The sequence below is a fragment of the Fringilla coelebs genome (assembly GCF_963513975.1).
Source record: "Fringilla coelebs genome assembly, chromosome: 13".
NCBI lineage: Eukaryota > Metazoa > Chordata > Aves > Passeriformes > Fringillidae > Fringilla > Fringilla coelebs.
Genome location: NC_140039.1, coordinates 3,457,949 through 3,470,172, shown reverse-complemented (window position 1 = coordinate 3,470,172; position 12,224 = coordinate 3,457,949). Strand labels below are relative to the sequence as shown.

Sequence of the window (12,224 nt, the reverse complement as noted above, 5' to 3'; positions counted from 1 at the left end):
TTATGGAATTGCTATTGAAACAGCAGGAAAGGAACAAGCAAGCAAAGTGCTCATAGATTTTGTACAAGTTTTCCTTACAAAGCACCAGAACTTTGTCATTGAATAAAATTTCCACTTTTCTTTCTAGTACAATATTCCATAATCTTTTACCTAATCTGCTCTTAACATGATGAAGACTCTTAAAGCTGCAGTGATATTTAAGTCACGCTCCTTTTTTAATTCAGTAAACTCAGATTCATCACTAGAAACAAAAAGCACTGAAGACTGCTTTTTATAGGTGATTGTATCAGGATCACATTATTTGACAGTCCTGTCACTCAGACTTCTTGTTTCTGTGCCATAATGTTAAATTCTGTCAGGAGGCTCCTCCAAAGGGAGATTTAGAGAGATCTCTTTAACGTGGGCCTTGCACTGCAGACAGAAGTGGGACTACAAGTGTTTTGTCTTTCTTTACATGGTCAGAACACTGGACAAGCCTTTTTTCTCCCCCAAATCTTTCAATCAAGTGCACATACCTTCCCAGCCATGTGCCTATTTGCATTCTGCACTTGCTCATGCCAATTGTTCCCAGTCTGAAAGCCCCAAACTGTGTTTGCAGTCTCCTGGAACTCATCCACTTTACAGCAAGGATGAAAAAAGTTACTCAAATGTCAGCAATCCACCAAATGCCCTTCCCACACGAGTTCTCAAGGATTAAACAAAAAAGTGACTGAGAACCTCGGCACAAAGAATGCCTGGCTCTGTCCTCCCTCAGCCACATGTAGGAAATGCAGCAGCACTGAGGGCAGCAGCACTGAGAACACCCCAGACTGAGAGCCTGGAGAGAAGGAACAGCCTGAGAATCATTAAAGAAGCTGCTGGGAGCTGTGCTCACATCTCAGTGCACAGAGAGCCTGCGAGGTGCTGTTAATCAGCACTGCACAGCACCAGGCAATGCTGAATGATCTGCACTGGCCCAGCCTGCCCAGGAGCTCCCTGCTCTCACCCAGGGCAGCTTGCAGCCAGTAAATGCTGTGATGAAATGTGGGCTCTGTGCCAGGCCTGCAGTGCCACGTGGAGGTCAATCCTGTGATTCCAAGAGCTTGGAAACATCGCCCATACGGGCACAGGGCAGGGCACAGGGACACAGCGCCCACGGCCTTGAGAGATCCTCTGCAGGAGATGAACAAAGGGCTCTCCCTTGTATTTTATAACAAGAGGCACCTGGGAATAGCTGGATACAGCCTTCCTGGACAGCTGTAACAACTTCATTTTCATGGTTTGCATGCACCTGTATTTGCCAAGAAACCTGAATAAAATGGCAGATAAAAATGGAATGAACTTAAAAATAAGATCTAAACAACAAAAAATCCTTAAGACTATGTCAAACATCTACTGTCCTGAGAGCCTCCAAAAGAAATTATTCTCCATTTTAACATTATGTTATTAAATACACCCATGAAATTACAGTTCTGGTTTGGGTGGGTTTTTATTTACTTAACAAAGTGCCATAGCAGCCTTTTTGTTTCAGAGATAGAGTTTGAAGATAATGTCACAGACAGATTTACATTAGGTCTGGATTATTCCCAACAGACCTGCAGTTGTGTGGAAAGGCAAATGCTGTTTGGAGAAGACAGGCAAATATCAAGAGCTGAAGTTCTAAACTGAGGAAGGGCTTTTCCCCTGCAAAGTAAATATCCAGGGAGACTGACTCAAGTAAGAGCTTAAGTTAAATACACACTTCTGATAAAGCAAATCCTCTAACAACTGTAGTTCCAGATTGATTTTGTGGCATTTTTCAAAAAAAAAAAAAAACCAAAAAGTGGATTTTAGCAGCAGTGCAAGAATACAAGCACAGAGGGGCTGAGCTGAGTTTCCCCCCTGAAGGGAAGGTCCAGGAATCTCCAAAGAAAGAAAGGGGCAGGAGAAGGAGGAACGGAAAGACAACAAGAGAAAGTTATTTATACCTTTAGTTCTCCTTTCAGCAAATGAAGTCCTATGACAAAAGGATGAAGCACATCATCTGTGGAAGACAAAAAACCAGAAGATATTTACATTTTAATAGACAAACATATACATGCACTACATATCAAATAAACAACAACAAAAAAATACATCAGTGATAAATTATCATCCTTCTACCTTCAGAGTTTTCAGGATCTTCCAGCCTTTCATTGTTTCATGCAGCATTTCAGTGTAAGGACACAGAGTGCACAACCACCAAATGTTACCCAGCTCAGAAGCATTTCATTCTTACTCCAGAACATCACAAAATAATCTTTTACAGCTAAAATCTCACTGAAGTAAAAATTAAACAGGAGCTGAATAGTCCCTTCTCACAAGTCGGTTCCTCACTCAGACAAACACCTTGCTGACTCACAAATGTTGACAAATCTCGGAGACAAAACAAACAAACAGTAATAAGCAGCCAAGCCTCTGAAGGCTCTCTGTATCTTGCATAAAAGCACCAACTGTAAGAGGGAGAATTCCTAGGGAAGCTGAAGAAATCTTGATGGCATCATCCCCCACAAAGCTTTCTCTTCTCCAGACCAAGAAGTCACAGACTCCTCATGTCTTTCTAAAAAATGCAAGAAAAAAATGAAGAGATATTGCCAGCTCACTTCTGGTTAGAGGTATCCTCTCTTCTGGACAGAGCAGATGGGAGAAAATTAAAATGGATAAATAAGAAGCTGCAATGATTTTACCAAAACAGCACACTCTCAAAGAATAACAAGAAACCAGATGAATGCTTTGGGACCTCCATCTGGAGCCATTTTCAGTCATTTTAAAAGTAAAATCTATTGACAGTCTGAACTGTGAATGTACCCTGCTTACACCTAGCACACCTGTCTCCAACAAACATTAAGGAATGTGGCACGTAAAATACTGTAAATATGCCTTCCATCATGGAAAAAGATAAGCAGGGAGACTGGGGAGAAGGAAGGAATTCAGGTTTTCTCACACCACAGGAAAAGGTGAGATCTGTAGCTACAACCAAATACAAGAGATGGCAATGAGTCACTAAAATGGATAATGTTACATGGAAAAAAGGAGAGAAAACTAATGGGGAAATTTCATTTACAGAATGAAAACCCAAAGCATTTTTGCAGTATAATCAGCAAGAAGAAAAAGAAATCTCATGCATAAATTGAGACAGCACAGCATAAAGCAATGTGATGGGCTGAAGAAGCAGGTGCAGTATTTCTATCTGCAACCTCAGCAATAGTTATAAGACATGAAAAATTACTTGTTTTTCATGACAGATAAAGAGACACATGACAAAAAAAATCAGTAAGAACATCTGCTAGCAGAACTGGCAAACACGAGGGTTTAAGGAATAAGAGCTGCCAAAAAGCCCAGTTTTACTGCAGATGTGAGAGTCAATGAAACCTGACTAGAATTGTTCAATGGCAGAGCAGAGGGAGGAGACAATCCCTGTGTCCTGGAGAAAGTTTCCTGCCTGCAGGATTTCCACCTGAGCTGCTCTGAGGAGCAGGAGAAGGAGCAAGGCCAGCACACAAATTCATCACTCATCACACCTTCAGTGTCAAACCACTGACTTGGAAAGATTCTGCCCCAAACCTACTCCTATATGCACAAAGAGCCAGCACAAAAGCTTGAGGTTTGGGTTTCAGTGTTGTCAATCACTTCTGAACTATGATTGATGGTTTTAGAAAATACACTTGTATTTGAGGTAAGGTAATCATAAATGTCAGACATTTCAGCAGCCACACATCTCCACTTGATACCTGTGCCACTGAACCTCCCTGTCTCACTGTCAGGGCATTCTTGCTGCCTGCTCCTGTTTCCACCACAAGTATTTGGATAGATATAGCATTTTGTCACTGGAAGTGCTGTTAATTTACTCCCAGAAAAAATATTAATTTCCTAGAGTGTGCAGGAATGCAAAATAAAATTTAGTCAACATCAGCCTGGCCTTTTAGAAATTCAGACAAAAACCTCATACTCCACTGATTCCTGGGCTACACTGTTAATCCCCAGCTTTAAAACTCACACTGCCTATTCAGTCTCCACATGAGAAATTGAGAAAGACAAAATAATCAATATACAAAGAAACCCAAGATTTAAGGAAAAACTTTACGAGACATAAAATATGCAAAAAAAAAAAAACAAACCCTGAAAGAATCTCTTGTAGTCACAGCTACACTATTATTTGTGCTGACACAAGAAAAAATATTTTTCACTGTAAGACAGTTTTAGAGTCAATCTGCCCAATTTTATTGAACATTTTCTGCAGCACATACAGCACTTTGTAACAGAAAATTATTCCAGGTACTGTCCTGTAATTCAACATCACAAGGGCAGATCTTACTGGAATAGGTAAAAATAGCAGCAGGGAGCATGCCAAAGGACAGTCTTTCCACTACAGGGGCAGTGCTTACATTGCAACATCAGCTGGCTCTCTTTTTATAACCTCACCACTGCCAGTGAGCGAGTTACACAGGCAACTTAAAAGGCTGGAGAAATCCAAGAGTAAGCTCTGCCCTGTTTCTGAGCTGAAATCAATCCCCTGCATCACTGGGAGCCCAAGGCTCTGCTGCAGCACTGCTACTGCCTGTGTCAGCTTTCTACCTGCTCCAAAGCATCCAGCACACAGGGATGATGTCACTCAGAATTCAGTGGATTTCTTGTCAAATGTCAGCATAAAATTAGAGCCTTGCACACTCTGTTGCTCCTTTTGGCTGCAGCACACTGGAAGCTCCTTAATTTACTCCATTCTCTGGCAGCCACATGACCCACCCCCTCCAGAACTCCTTTTATCCCATTTCTGCAGGCCAAGCAGCCTGGAACAACCCCTCCCCAGCACTGAACTCTCCGTGGGTTTTTGCCACGTTTCCACACAAAGATAACAAGCACCCCAAGCTGAGCATTGCAGCTGTGAGCCCAGTGATCACACAAAGGCAGAAATGCTGTTTTACCAGCACAGACTCTGCTCCATAGCCAGCAGCTTGGCTTGCAGGTGACCAAAAGTGCTTAGCTTTCTAATTAGGCACCAGGGAAAGCTGCACCCTCCCATCTCAGCACCACAAACAGGTTCCTGCCTGCTCCTCCTCCACATCAGGATTGATTGGAGACAGCCTCCCAAAGCTATTGGAGGCACAGGGAGAGGAAAGCCTGGGAAAAGCAGGAGCTCACTGAGCTGGCACAGGTGCTCCTCTACTTTTCTGCCTCAATTGAAGAAAAATTGGCTGATCACCAACAAATTTACTTCTCCTTAAACCTGCAAGCCCTGGAATAATCAGAGATGTTTGTTGTTTGCACACAGTGGCCCCAGCACTGTGTGCTTGTTCTAAAAACTAAGCATCAGCCTCTTGCAAATTCAAGACTAAAGAGAATTTGGACACTTCTGCCATACTTTTAATGCATGAATTTTATAGTGCAAGATTCACCAAAAAAAAAAACCCAAACACATCAAGTTACAACACAAATACACTACAACTGAAAAATATTTTAATGGGCTGATGCAATAGACTGGATCTGAAGGAATTCAATTGCTATCAGAAATTATCAAAATTCGGAAAATATTAACCCAACGGCAGCCTGGGAACTAACAATTACCAGGTAAGTTCTGAACTTCAGGAATTGAAAGAAATCTTCTTGCCTGTGAAGGTGGAGTCACATCCTGTGCCATAAATACCAGCAACTTTCAGAGAAACTTTAGAACAAAGTTTCTGAAGTAAAGTTTAAACAACCCAAGTTCCCATGTATCAAAATACACCTTTCCAAGTGAAAACTGCAGAGGCAATTACAGGCACTCTTACCTCCACATTAAGCGGAATTAAAATCCACTTTACTTTCTCTTTTACAAGAAACTTTTAATAGTATACTTTCTATGGTAATGATTTGGAAACAATATAAATAGCATTTTTTGGGGAGCAATAAATTAGGAATTAAAAAACAAAATTAAAGTATGATTAAGCAGTATTTTTTCTTCCCAGGAACACTTCCAGTCTAATGGTCCTCCCCACAGCTGCTCTGCTTTGCAGGATTCTCCCTCTGTGTTGCATTTCTGCAATAATTCCATCCAAACAAAAGGGAGAACACACATCTTCACCTGCCCTACCACACTCATTCAGTTTCACCAGAAACTCTTATGCAAAATCTCACGTTTCTTACACACAAAGAAAATCTGAATAAAGAAAAAAGAATGATAATTTATTCATCTCTGCCGCAGTTAGCAAGTGAGTAAAGAGAGCAGTGCCTTTTGTGGTGTGCTAATAGACTGAAAAACCACTATAAAATACTGAAAGTATGACCAGCCGTCAAGCAAACACCCTTAAATGGCTGAGAACAAGAAAAAGGAATATGCAAAAGCCAGCACAAATTACTGGTAGAGCCGGCAGGGACATACACTGGAAGCAGACTAAAATACGTTAGAGAAAAAGGAAAACTGGCCATGTGTTAAAATATTTCAATATAATACCTTAAATGTTTTCCCCTACAGAAGCGTTAGAGACATCTTTCTTCTAGTTCCCCACAATCCTGCACCTCCCTCTTGGAAACCTGTCAGCTCGGCGTTCCAAAAATCCCCACTTTCAGAACTCCAGCTCGTTCTACGGTGACATTTATGTAACAGAAAGCTCTAACGGGGGCCCAGAGCCATTTCTTAGCGCCTGAACCTCGGAGGCAGCTTTAATGAATGCAGTTAACCCCACGGCACACCCAGCTGCGAGCGAGGGAAGCAAGCTCCCCGTCTCTGAACTAAAAATACCCCGTGGCTCAGCGATCCCAGGCTCGGGCAGTGACCCCTGCGGCAGCTGCTCCGCACAAGTGCGGGGGCAGAGGCACGGCAGGTACCGAGCCAGCTGAAGCCGGGAGGGAAAGCTGCAGCAGCCGTGAGCGAGCCAGAGGCACAACACACGGGGAGAGGCTCAACACACGGGGAGAGGCTCAGAGGGCGGAGCGGGACGCAAGGTCCCACCTGCACAGCTCCAGAGACAAGCGCCGTGTCAGGCTCACCACCTGCACTGGGCATCTGCACGGCGATTCTGCCCCAAGTGAGCGGCTCTGATTTCACGGTGCTGCCGCTCTGCTCCAGGAGCGGCACAGAGAAATGGCAGAGCTGGCACACCTGCACACAAAGCCCGCAGCTTTGTGCCATACAAATCCGGAGTTCTGCTGTTAAAATCTCTCATTTCAACCACATGGACTACATCACTTCAAAGTCTGACAATAGGATACTTATAAACATGCTATTTATTAATGATCAGTTCTAATTCCTAGCTCTGAAAATGCTTTTTTCATTTACAAATGACTCCAGACCAGCACTTTATTTATCCTCATCTGCTGTGTGCACTGCAGCATTTCAGTACACAAATGACCATATTCTATTAAACCGTAAAAGGTCAGTACACAGTGCTGCAATAAAATCAACTTTGTGTAAAACAGATGACATTTATAGTACAAACACAATATTCAAGTCACTAAAGGAATAAACGTGCACCAGCTGCTTTTCAAAGCAAAAGCGTTGTTTACAAAAAAACAGCACACACAGCAAGAGCCAGCAGAGCTCGGAGAATTCTTCACAGAACTTGGGCCAAAAGAGACTTTCTCTTCAGAAAAAATAAGAACATCACTAAACATGGGTTACCCATACAGAATAAATTGTATCTGCTTCATCCTGTATCAAAAGCCATGAGCTAATGCATGCTCCTTGCTAAAATGCCTTGTTAATTTCATAAATTTAGAATTTTTAGCCAAGTCCCTACTGTTACATCAACTCCTCTTTCAATTAACTTGTTAAGCTGACCAAATGTTTCCACAATCTTATTCAATACACAGTGGATACACTTCATACTAGAAAATACCAGCAGGTTTTGCATAAGGAGTTACACAAAATCGATCAAAATCGGCACAATGTAGATGTAAACATGTCTGTTTACAAATTTATGTGGAACGCTGAAATCATGCTTTAATCACAGTGCTTAGTAAATCACAAGCTTTCCTCTTATTTTGATGACTTTTGTTGCTTCCCCAAATCAAGATCACTTTAACTTATGCAATTTAATGGTTTTATTATAAACAGAACTCTAAATACTATTTTTCATTGCACTCTCTTTAGATTTCTGTGTTTCTAATTTAGAAGATGGTCCAGGAACTTACTTCTGACAGCACAATCATCCTGTTCAACCACTCACTTGCACACAGTGGCCAAACATTCATTTGTTTCCTGAACTGCCATGAAAGTTTTGGAAATGCAGCTGCACAAATCCCATTATCCTGGTGCCCTGGGCAACTGGTGGCACCAACTGTCCCGCCTCTCCTCCAGCAACTCCTGGGTATTTGTCATTTTTAAAGTTCGGCAGAGGCACAAAGAGCAGGACATTCCCACAGGATACAGAAATAGGAAGCCAAGGCGTGGGGGAATTCCCTGCTCTCCATCAGCCAGGACATCCCAGCAGGAGCACATCCCCCGGAGGAGCCCAAAGCCACGGCAATCCCGTCTGTCTGTCTGTCCGTCCATCCCTCCGGGAGGCAGCAGGAGAGCCGAGACTGCACGGGAAGGGGAGGAGCAGAACCTCGGGGCTGTGGCAGGACAGCAGCAGCAGAGGGGAGCTGCAGGTGTGACAAAGGTGTGGCAAAGGGAACCCCTCTGGCAGCACGGGAAAGGACAGGCTGTGTGCAGAGACCCAAACACCAACCTGCGCTCAACTGCCCAAGTTCATTTGCTCTACGAACTTAATTAGCAAAATAAAAACCATTTAAACGTCCTGAATCCACAACATCAGTACAACTCCTGCACTGAATCTTGACTGAGGGCTCCTTAATATAAAATAATTCCACCTAACAACTCTTGGTTCCTATCTCCTACAGGAGCTTGGAAGCCAACAGCTCTGAATTTAATGTTTTCCAACAAGGAAAACATGCTTCTCTTCTCAACTCCTGGTTTTCCAACAGCACAAAGAGCCACATAAATAATCTGGAGGGAGGAGGGGAGGAGATGTCCCAGAAGAAATTACTGCTGATGTAGCGTACCAAGAAATGCTGACCAATGATTTCCGTGGGTCATGTTTGTGGTTTAGAAAATGAGCTCTTTTAATAAGATATAGTAAGTTCAGCCCTGAGACAGCAGTGACTTCATACGTAATTTGAACAGAATGCAATGTTGGTTAAGAATAAAAAAATGGAAAAGGAATTAAACTGAAAAAAAATAAGGTTTAGATTTTCTTTGGAAAAAAAAATTAGGTTTTTTTTCCTGCCATTTTCAGCTTTTCCTTCAAAGCAGGTTAATGAGCAATGTTGCACAATAAGTTGTCCGGTCCTGAAAATATTAAGAATAGCAACAAACCGTATGAAAAATATATTCCAGGACTCTGAAAGCATCACTGCCCCAACCCAACGATGCTACTTCACTTCTGATTTAATAATCTAAGATTAAATTGCTTACTACATTAATCAGTCACCATATTCATTTCATGAGCGCACACAGAGATCCCTACATCTTTCATGATTAACTGCAGCCTCAGGGTTTGCCTGCAGAAAATTCTCATTAAGACAAACCAAACTAAAGCCACTTCCATTCTGAGTGGGTGTCCCCAGAAGAGATTTAAGAGAATTGCCTGGAATTAACTCTCACATTCATCAACTCAGTCTCTCCTTCTGCACCAACACTGCAGACACATTCTGAAGAATAAGCATGCCCATTCCAGTTTGGCACAATGCAGTGATCCTTCAGGCAAATGCTGCAGCTGAGTTTTTCTGAAGCATTAAAATAAAAATCATCTTCAGATATTTTAAGCTGCCTTCAGTTTTGGAAACACTCTGAGTTTTACACCACTGCAGATCCTTCTCGTTCTGCACACCTACAGCCTGCAGCTGCAACACAAACTGTGCTGCAGCAATCCCACTGCAACTGGTTCTGCAGTCTCACTGGCCCAGCTACAGTCCCTGCATTTCTGGATGTCACTCCAAGGCTAAGAAGGAAAGCAATTCTGCACAAGCCATTTGGTCTGTCACAGGCAAGATGACAGCAGTGGGACGGGCAGGTTACTGGTGTGTGTAGTCAGGCTGGAGATAAAGAGAGGCAGAAACAGGACAGGGCTGGAGCTGCTCCTGCAGAGCACCACTGCTACAGGCAGGGCTGACAAGGACTCAGAGCAATCTTACTCCTGTCTGCAAATGTCTAACAGACTTTAACTGGCAAAAAATGATCAAGCAAGCAATTCAGAGCAAAGAGTGCCCGAGCAGAAAGAATTCAGCTATGCTGATACACCTAAAGTCAGTTCAGCTGACTATGGATGACACTAACAGGAGGCTCAGGCAGCCCCGCTGGAAGCGCAGGAGGGACAAAGCCACAGCATCACAGCGGGGACCCGGGGAGCGCGGGACAGCAGAGCCCCGGCTGTGGGCAGGGCACGGCTCCAGCTGTGCGGGATGCTCATCCTCCCTGCACAGGGTACAGCTCCAGGGCTGCGGGATGCTCATCCCACTGCTCATCCTCCCTGCACAGGGTACAGCTCCAGGGCTGCGGGATGCTCATCCCACTGCTCATCCTATGCGGGACGCCCGCTCGCACTCCCCTGATCAGGGCACGGCTCCAGCTATGCGGGATACCCGCTGTTCACTCTCCCTGATCAGGGCACGGCCCCAGCTATGCGGGATGCCCGCTGTTTACCCTCACCGATCAGGGCACGGCCCCAGCTGTGCGGGATGCCCGGTGTTCACCCTCTCTGCTCAGGGCACGACTCCAATTATGCGGGATGCCCGCTGTTCACCCTCCCTGATCAAGGCACGACTCCAATTATGCGGGATGCCCGCTGTTCACCCTCCCTGCACAGGGCACGGCCCCAGCTATGCGGGATGCCCGCTGTTTACCCTCACCGATCAGGGCACGGCCCCAGCTATGCGGGATGCCCGCTGTTTACCCTCACCGATCAGGGCACGGCCCCAGCTGTGCGGGATGCCCGCTGTTTACCCTCACCGATCAGGGCACGGCCCCAGCTATGCGGGATGCCCGCTGTTTACCCTCACCGATCAGGGCACGGCCCCAGCTGTGCGGGATGCTCCCCCGGGCGCTGTGGGCCCACCCGCGCGGCTCCGCGCTGGCGCTGACAAGCGGCGGCCACGACCCAGCCGCGCTCCCCCCGACCCTCGGGCACCCTCGCCCCGCCCCGGCCCTCTCGGCACCGATGCCCCTGGCCCGCACCGGGCGATCCGGCCGCGAAGCTCCGCGGGTCCGAAGCCGCCCGGTTCTCCTCCTCCTCCCCCAGTGTCCGCCGGGGCCGAGCGGCCGAGGCGGCGGCCGGGTCAGCGCGCCCGGGGCCGAGCCCGGAGCGGCGCCAGCGCGGAACGGAGCGCTGCAAAGAGAGGAAATACGGGGAACGGTTCTCCCGCTCGCCCCTGGCACTCTCCGGCCACCCGTACCTGTGTCCCGGGCCCCCGGCGGGTCCCCCGCGCCCCGGTCCCGCCCGGCGCCGCTCGTTCCGCGCCTCAGAGAAAATGGCGGCCCCGCGCCCAGGCAGACATTTATCCCCGCCCATCGCCCGCTCGGCGTTCGACGCCGTCCCTGCGCCCGCCTGCCCGGCCGCTCCCGCCTCCCCGCCTGGCGCGGGAGCGCCGAGCCGTGGATCGGCCGCTCCGCCCCGCCGCCATTTGGGAGCGGCTGAGGCGCCGCGGGCTCGGCGGCGGGAGGAGGGAGGGAAGGAGGCGATTCTGAGGGGACCCAGCTGCCGCCGCCGTCCCACCTCCAGCCCTGCCCGCGACCCGGCCTGGGAGAGCGGCATGAGCGCTGTCGCCGCGCCGGTGGGGCGGCAGAGCCGGCTCCCCTCAGCGCAGCGCAGCGCTGCCGCCTCACAGGCACCCCCCGCCCTCAGCTGCCGAGCCGGCCGCGCCTCCGGCCCGCACCGGCCCTGCCTCGGCCGAGCCCTCGGTGCTTTGACAAGGAATTCGTCAGTGAAGCAGCCGCAGTGTCCGGCGGCAGCAGGGCCGGGGCCCTGAGCTGTGCCCGGGCAGCGCTGCCTTACCTGGGCTGAGCCAGCCCGCTCCTACCTGCGCTCAGCAAAGCCCGGCTCTGCACGGAGCAGGCAGCGATTCTCAAGGGGCGGTACGTGCTCAGGGGTGGGGTGTGAGCTGCTGGGAAAGGTATCTGGGGAGAAATAAAAAATAAATAAAAAGAAATAGCGTGCGAGCTCTTTTCCTGGAGGAGACAGGGACCAGCTGTCAGGCAGGCGTCCCTGTGTGACTCCGCACAGCCTCCGTGGAAGAGCAGGGATACCAAAGGGCTC

At 47.3% G+C, this 12,224-nt stretch overlaps 1 protein-coding gene across 4 annotated transcripts in view; it reads right to left on the bottom strand.

Annotated features, from left to right (window-relative positions):
- RAF1 (Raf-1 proto-oncogene, serine/threonine kinase) overlaps positions 1 to 11,481 on the bottom strand; it is a 38,773-nt gene extending 27,292 nt beyond the window's left edge. For 3 of the 4 annotated variants that reach the window (XM_084214731.1, XM_084214732.1, XM_084214733.1), the window contains exons 1-2: positions 11,365 to 11,436; positions 1,947 to 2,002 (exon numbers count right to left, since the gene is read on the bottom strand). The gene's annotated coding sequence lies outside the window, so the exon portion shown is untranslated. Of the gene's footprint in view, positions 1 to 1,946; positions 2,003 to 11,364 lie in introns of all 4 variants that reach the window. The other variant, XM_084214734.1, reaches the window with a different exon arrangement.
- Between the last annotated feature and the right edge of the window lie 743 nt (positions 11,482 to 12,224).